Below are 7,885 nucleotides of genomic sequence, written 5' to 3' on the forward strand. Positions count from 1 at the left end.
TCACCCCCTCCCCTCTTGGGTTGCTTTAAGGGATATAAGTGATACCAAAGCTAGTCTTAATTTCTAGGAAATTTAATCATCTTAAAGTAAAAAATTAATGGCAACCCTCAATGCTCAAGAAGGTTAATTGGTTGTTAGCCTTTTTTTATGGGAATGACTTTCTATATTAAAAAAATAAAATGTATTATTTCATTAAATTAGGAGTTGATTTGTGGGATATAAGAGAGAATGGTCATTTTTTCCAACAAAAATGGTAGAGGAAAAATAAAAGCAAAAGTCTAAGAGTGAATGGAGTGAACAAGAGAAGAAAAAATAATTAAAGCACTTGTTTAGACTTAAAAAAAATTAAAGACTTATCTCACTATTGATTAATAGTTTAACAGTTAAAATATACCTTTTATATAAATTATGGGACTAAAAAATTATTTACCTTTTGATATTGAATTAAAATTTATTTATAAAAAAGAATATTTTTAAGTCGATTTATACTCATCTTTTGCCATTTTTTTTTATACTATTCAAGAATATCCAAGTGAATCATGAGTTATCACTCTAAAATAGGATTACGTGATAAGAGTCTGACAAGTGGGTATGCAGTCCCACTAAGAAAAAGAAGACTCAGATATTGCGGCATTCAGTTCTTTATTAAGACTCGCCCGCATTTAAAGAAGTCAAACATTCACTTGAAATTACCGTTAATAGTCACAATTCAGCAGACTCTCATTACACTTATAATTATGAGATCATTGACGAGTTAAACTGATAAGATTTTTTATCAATACATTGTTATCGAATTATAAAAAAATACTATAATTAACTATATCCTTTCACAATATAAAAATCATGTGAAAGTCAACGATCACACAGATAAATGTACTATATTTGAATTTAAATAAATTTCTTACACTAATCCTATTATTTTAATTTATTAATTTAAATATCAAAATAACTGCCAATATATATAATCAATTATTTTCTATTTCTTTGAGGTTTAATCAACAGCATATCTATACTTTCCGTTGTATCATTTAATGAAAAAATAAAACAGCTATAAACGTGTCTAATGCAGCGGTCACTGAATATGACTAAAAGATGTGTCCAGTATTTTATTTTATTTTATTTTACTTTTTCAAATATAATAAAATATATTTTAATGGTTTTGTTAATATTTTATTTTCTTACTAAGCATATGATTTACTGTTTTCTTTTTCACTGAGGTTGCTGAGATTTTTTTTTTTCCATTTTGTTTATAATAAGATACATCTAAATTTTATTCTATTACATTTTAATTTTGCTATAATTAAAATAAAACTTTAATAGTTTATATTACATTAATTTACTTCAAATAATGTATGCAAATGAAAAATCACCAGGAGTCATTATCACGTTAAAAACTTAAAATGTGAAATATAAAGTTTACCACTTTATTTTTATAATAATTTATTAATAAAATAAAAATTTTAATTATTTAATATAAAAATTTTATAACTTATAAAATCACATATTTAATTAAAAATATAATAAAATAAAGACTTATTTTATATAAAAAATAAAAATTTTACGTAACCAAAACATTTAAATACCAAACTTCAATTTTTAAATTTAATATAATTGTAGTTAATTTTTTAGATAATTTATCTAATTAAACCTAAAAAGCTAAAATTTTATGTGTATAGCTTAAAATAATTTTTTATCAATTTTAAAATAGTATGCATATTATATCATATTATATGTTATTTATTTATCTTTTTTAAATATTAGTTAAATCTATATAAATAATTCTTTAATTTTTATTATTCTAATCCTTGATTTAAAATAAATTTCTAAATCTAAATAATTTTAATTTAGAGATTAGAACAACAAATGTCAAGTGTTTTTAGGATACATAATTAATTAAAATTAAATAACTGGATTTAATTAATATTTAAAAAATAAATAAAGAATAAAGAATATAACACATGCACTAATTTAAAAATGATAAAAAAAATATTTTATGAGTTGACTATATTTTATGTCTAATTAGATAAAATATTTTAAAAATTACCTATAATTATAATAAATTTATAATTTATAATTAAAAAATTTAGTTATAATTATGATTACACGTAAAATTTGGCTTTTTATATCTAACAAGTTTAATATAAAATGAAAATTGATGATCTGAGATCCAGAGAAATAGGGTTTTTACAATGGGCTCTGTAAAACTTAGAAAAAGTTTGAACCTAGAAGAGAGTATTTCTCCTTTTATAGGTTTCCTTTTGTCTGCTAGCGACGTGCCAATAGAACGAGTATCAGTAAACCACCTGTCCCTGCCACGCAGATATGGACGTACGAGGGAATCAAATCTCTGCCCCATGCGTAACGGCCTCTGATTCTCTCAGGGTGCGGGTAGGCGGGTCTGCAAGATGGATGGATGGATCCTCTTTCAGGTTCTGGGCTGGACTGGTGAGTAGGGACAAAGCAGGGCCTAAATGGGATCGACCCAAGGTGCAGGGAAGATGAGGCCGGCCTGGTGGAGAGAGCCAGATAAACCCGGTCGTGAGGCTCAGTGGACTGGACCCAGCTGGCGTGAATTGCTCGAGGATCTCTAAGCAATGGGCTATTTTCATGGGCCTGACCCTAGACGGAGATGAGGTGAACTCAGAGGTCATCAATTGCCCCTTTACCTTCTCGGCAGTTATTGCTCCGACTGTCGAGGGGGTAAACCCCTAGAATCATTATGACCGCGTCTGTTGGAATTCGGCTTGTCCTTTCATCTTATTGTCACTTGTAGCTTTAAATCTTCTCTATATTTTTTCTATATTTAGCTTTCCTCTGCCTTTTGTGCGCACTGTTACCCTCGCTTTCTTACTTTTATCTTCCCGGTACGTTTCCTTTCCTTTCTGGTGAATAGCCTTTAAGGATTCTGATGCTACCCGCCTAGAGTATAAAGTCGCTCTGTTTCACATTAAAAGCTCAACCTCTGATTATATATTACTAACCTTTCCTTCTTATCCTTGGGATCGTTAACAAAACAGCGAGATTTCTCTTCTCGATGGTTTGCTCTTCCCTTGCCCTAGCTCGGGCTTCCATACCGAGCTCTCGAGGTTCCGAATCTTCAAGACTGTACACCAGTGTCAAGTCAATCTCAACTGCTTCAATTGTTCGAACTGTTGGGTCCTCTCGGACTTTGAGATCGATCGCGAACGTCAGGTCAACAGGATCAAAGCTTGCCTTGTCTCCTGATGATGCCTTTCCGCATATGTTTTACAATATTGAAAGTTTAACTTGTTCCATTGCTCTTCAGAATGTTTCGCTAATTTTCTGGTGTTGCCTTCACTTGTTCCATTGCCCTTCAGAATACCTTTGTAATACCCGGCTAGACTCCGGTATCGGAATCCCTACCGTCCGGTGGGATCTCGGATGTCGGAGACCTCTAAAAGGGTAGAAACATGTTTTATAAAATGTTTTCATGTATTTTAATGTTTTAAGTATGAAAGAAAATGAGTTTTTACATGAAAAGTCTTTGGAGGAAAAACCCAGGTTCGGCCGCCGAAAGTCAAGTTCGGCCGCCGAACATGCATGCGTTTTGGAGGCACGTTAGGCCCCCGAAAGCATGAGTGAGGGAAGTCCAGGTTCGGCCGCCGAACATGGCATGCATGCGGAGGCACATTCGGCCCCCGAACGTGGTCTGGCCAGCCACTATAAAAGGGTCCCTTAGCCAAAAACGGGCGAGTTTTTCCCCATTTTCGGCCAAGGTGAGCTTTCCGCCGCCCCTCACCCATTTTTGATGTTCTTCCTCTAAATCTTTCAAGATTTTCACTTGTTTTCCCTTGGTTTTGAAGATCTAAGCTTTTGAAACGAGTTTTGGAGCTTTGGGAACTCAGGAGCTCATTTTCGTGGATCTCCAAGTTTAGGTCGTCTCCCTCTCGATCTTCAAGAGGTAAGAGCCGATCTTAAGCTCCTTATGTGTTTTAACCAAGTTTTATGCAAGATCTATGGGTAGAAATGCATGTTAGAATATATGTTGAGTTTATGGGTTTTAATGCTTTGATGAACAATGTAGCTTGTTATGTGTTGTTGAAAGTGTTGTAGTTGGGGTATATGCTAGTTTGAGACCCCTAGGTGTGATGTATGTGAAGTATGCATGTTGTAGAGCAAGTTTTTGCATGATTTGAGATTGAGAGGCGAAATGGGCATAAAAGAGCTGAGTTTCTGCCCTTCGGGAGAAGCTCAGGTTCGGCCGCCGAAGTGACCTTCGGCCGCTGAACCCCCTTTGTGGAGGCAGCATTCGGCTGCCGAAGATGCCCCCGAAAAGAGACTTTCGTCTCTGTCTGGGACTTTCGGCCGCCGAAGGTGCCGCCGAAAGTGCCTGACTTTCGGATCTGTCCAGGACTTTCGGCCGCCGAAGGTGCCGCCGAAAGTGCCCTGTTCAGCCTTTTCATGCATATTTTTATGTAATGTTTCAGGATGTTTTAGGGGGTTTTTAGGGAAGTTTATTAGAGTTATGTTTATATATGTTTGGTCCCTCATTGGAGTCCACCTGTGTAGGTTCGGACCCGAGAAATCAGGGACCCCAGCAGTGAGATAGCTGCTTCAGAGTCTGTTGAGCTTCAGCTAAGAGGTGAGTGGAATGAACCTTAAGTTTTTAAATAAATGAAATATAACTTTTTAGAGCATGTTCATGCATCATATATGCCATGATATATTTTAGGTTGTTTGCATTAGTATTCACGAATATGTTGCATTGCATAATATGATGTGGATGCGGATTGGCTATTGAATGATCCTCTAGTCCTCCTATGGTATGATATTGTAATACCCGGCTCGTTCAGGCATCGGAAATCCTACCGTCAGGTGGAATCTCGGATGTCGGATTCGTTTTGCGGGGCATTGCACGGGACACTAAAGGTTTTACAAGGTTTTAGCAAGGTTATGTTTTAAGTGTTTTTCGGTTTTGAAAGGCAAGGGAATGAGTTTTGAAGAGAAAAGACCAAGGAGGCAGAATGCAGGTTCGGCCGCCGAAGGTCATGTTCGGCCGCCGAAAGTGCGATAGGTTCGGCTTCCGAAACTTCACGTTAGGCCGCCGAACATTGCATGGTTTTGCATGCAGTTTCGGCAGCCGAAGGAAGGGCGGTTGGCCACCTATTTAAGCCCCGTTGACTGGCCATGGAGGGTGCTGGAAGCTCTCTTTGTGGTCAAGGTGGGGTTTAGGTTCTCCTTGGATGTTTTTATGATGTTGCCTCAAAGCTTTCAAGGTTTTTATGAGTTTTCACTTGGTTTTGAAGGTTTTGAGTAAAAAGAGGAAGTTGTGGAGCTTGAAGCTTGAGGAGCTTGGTTTCTCCATGTTTTGAAGCTAGGATCACACCAGCCAAGAGGTAAGTGTTGATCCTTATGTTTTAGAGTGTTTTCAGCAAGTTTTATGGAGGGAAAGGGAAGAGTTGCATGGTGAGGTGTACAAGGCGGTTTTTGAGGGTTTTTATGCATGAGTATGTTTCTGTGTTATGGGTGTTGTTTGTTGGGGTTTTTAGGTAGTTTTGGACCCCTTTGTGCATATATTTGAGTATATGCTTGTTATGTGTGTTGAGATGCATGTTGAGTGAGGTTTGGGGGAAGTTGTGCATGAGGTGAGCTAGGTTCTGCCTAACTGGAGAACCCAGCTTCGGCTGCCGAAAGAAGGTTCGGCCACCGAACGTGGTGAGGAGGTGGTTTCGGCTGCCTCAACCTGCCCCCGAAGGATTGGACTTTCGTCTCTGAAGGGGAGGTTCGGCCGCCGAAGGTGCCGCCGAAGGTTGAGACTTTCGTCTCTGGAGTGTGGTTTGGCCCCCGAACCTTACCCCCGAAGGCTTCGGCCGCCGAAAGAGGAGATTCGGCCGCCGAAAGTAAGCGAGTTTCGTCTCTGGAGAGGACATTCGGCCGCCGAACCTGCCGCCGAACGTGTCCTGTCCAGCCTTCTTTTGCATGCTTTGCATGATGGTTCTAGGATCTTTTAGGGGGTTTTTGGGAAGGTGTGTAGGGAGTTGTGTTAGAGTTATGTTAGCATTGGTTGACACCTCATTCGAGTCCGTTTGTGTAGGAGTGGACCCGACAGTTCAGGGAGGTTGTCAGGATTAGCAGTTGCAGAGTCAGTACAGTTTCTGCCAGAGGAGCAGAGGTGAGTAGAACTAAACATACTATTTTAGAATAAAATAACAGAATGTTTGAGCATAGTTCATGCATCATGGATGCCATGATATGTATTAGGGTGATTGCATTAGAATCACGAAGATGGTGCATTGCATTATCATTGTTTATGCGGATTGGACCAAGGCGACATCAATAGCCCGTCGAGGGAGTTTTGAGGTCATGTCTAATCCAAGATATGGACTAGTTGTGTTGTGATGCATTTCATGACCGAGTGTATTTAATGAACTGTTTTTCAGTGTTTCTACTCACTGGGCTTTATAGCTCATCCCATTCCCTTAACCCTAGTTTTGCAGGGCCAGAGTTCAGCAGAGTGAGCTATGGGAGAGCAGAGGTTAAGCATGGGTTGCCGTGTTTGGCTGTAATAGCATAGCTAGGTTTTGCTAGAGTAGTATGTGGCATGTATAGGTATCGAAGAAGCTTGATGTATATGTTTAGGCAAGATGATGTAAAGATTAAGGATGATATGGTATGTTATGTATTTTTGTATAGTATAGTTGTGGACATGATGTATGGATATACTGTGTATACAGGTTATGCATGGAAAGAGCTTGTGGTAAAGAGATAGAGTATAATGAGGAGTTGTGCTTTGCCCAGTGTGTGCTGAATCCCTTGTATATGCATGTATCCTGTTTTTAGTTTCTTGATGAGAAATGAGTCAAACCAGGCTTACTAAATGTTGTGTTTCGAAAACCCAGTGAATTATAACTGTGAGGGAAGACAGGGATTACTTCCTTTGACCCAAGACCAGTGCGGAGGAAAGACCAGGTTTGATTCCTGTGATCCATAGAGAGGCCAATAGAGAAGACCAGGTTTGATTCCTGTGACTCTATGGTAGCCAAGGTAACTTATGATATGCTGACCTTTACAGAGTGGGTTCTATGACACAGCGCATAGTGCATGGAGGTTACTTGGTAACGTGTCACTGGTGTATTACAGATAGCCCTAAGGGCTATTTCAGATTAGTATATCTGAGTGGTTTTTAAGTTAAGTCTGGTAGTCTTTCAGAAAAGTTTTCCAGTTGTTGGATCATGTATGGGATTGAGCAGGTACCCTGAGTTCAGTAGCAGGCTTGCTACGGGTCTAGGCGGCCTTAAGCCGATCTGGATCCTAGCGCCGAGCAGTTTGGAGCCGTTACAGAGAGGTACCGGTTTCCGGGCTGTTACAGATATGATGATGATACGGTATGGATTGCCAGTGAGGCCCATTCTACGCCCCTGGACTATGTTAAGAGAAAGACCAGTGAGGCCCATTCTACGCCCCTGGCATATTGGAATGATATGTTATGTTATGTATGTAAGAGGAAGACCAGTGAGGCCCATTCTACGCCCCTGGCACGATTGGACTATGTTGAGGACTATAGGTGACAATACCATCCTTATGTGATATGTTTGTGATGTGTTGCATTTCATGGAAGCATGAAATATTTTAATACATGTTTTCTCTATTCTGCTCACTGGGCTCTTTAGCTCACCCCTCTCCCCTAACCCCAGATGTGCAGGTACAGGGTAGACCAAGAGGTTAGACAGAGTTTGAAGCAATGTTATGTAATAGTTAGATGGTGGACATGACAATTGTATTATGATGTAATGTAAAAGTGTTTAAAGTTATGTTATGTAATTTGAATATTGAGGATAGAGTTGTGCTTGACCAATACAGATTGTTAATCCCACTTGTATGTACATGGTCCTTATGATATGAGATATGAGTTTATGTTTCAACC

The sequence above is a fragment of the Manihot esculenta genome, chromosome 10 (assembly GCF_001659605.2).
Source record: "Manihot esculenta cultivar AM560-2 chromosome 10, M.esculenta_v8, whole genome shotgun sequence".
NCBI lineage: Eukaryota > Viridiplantae > Streptophyta > Magnoliopsida > Malpighiales > Euphorbiaceae > Manihot > Manihot esculenta.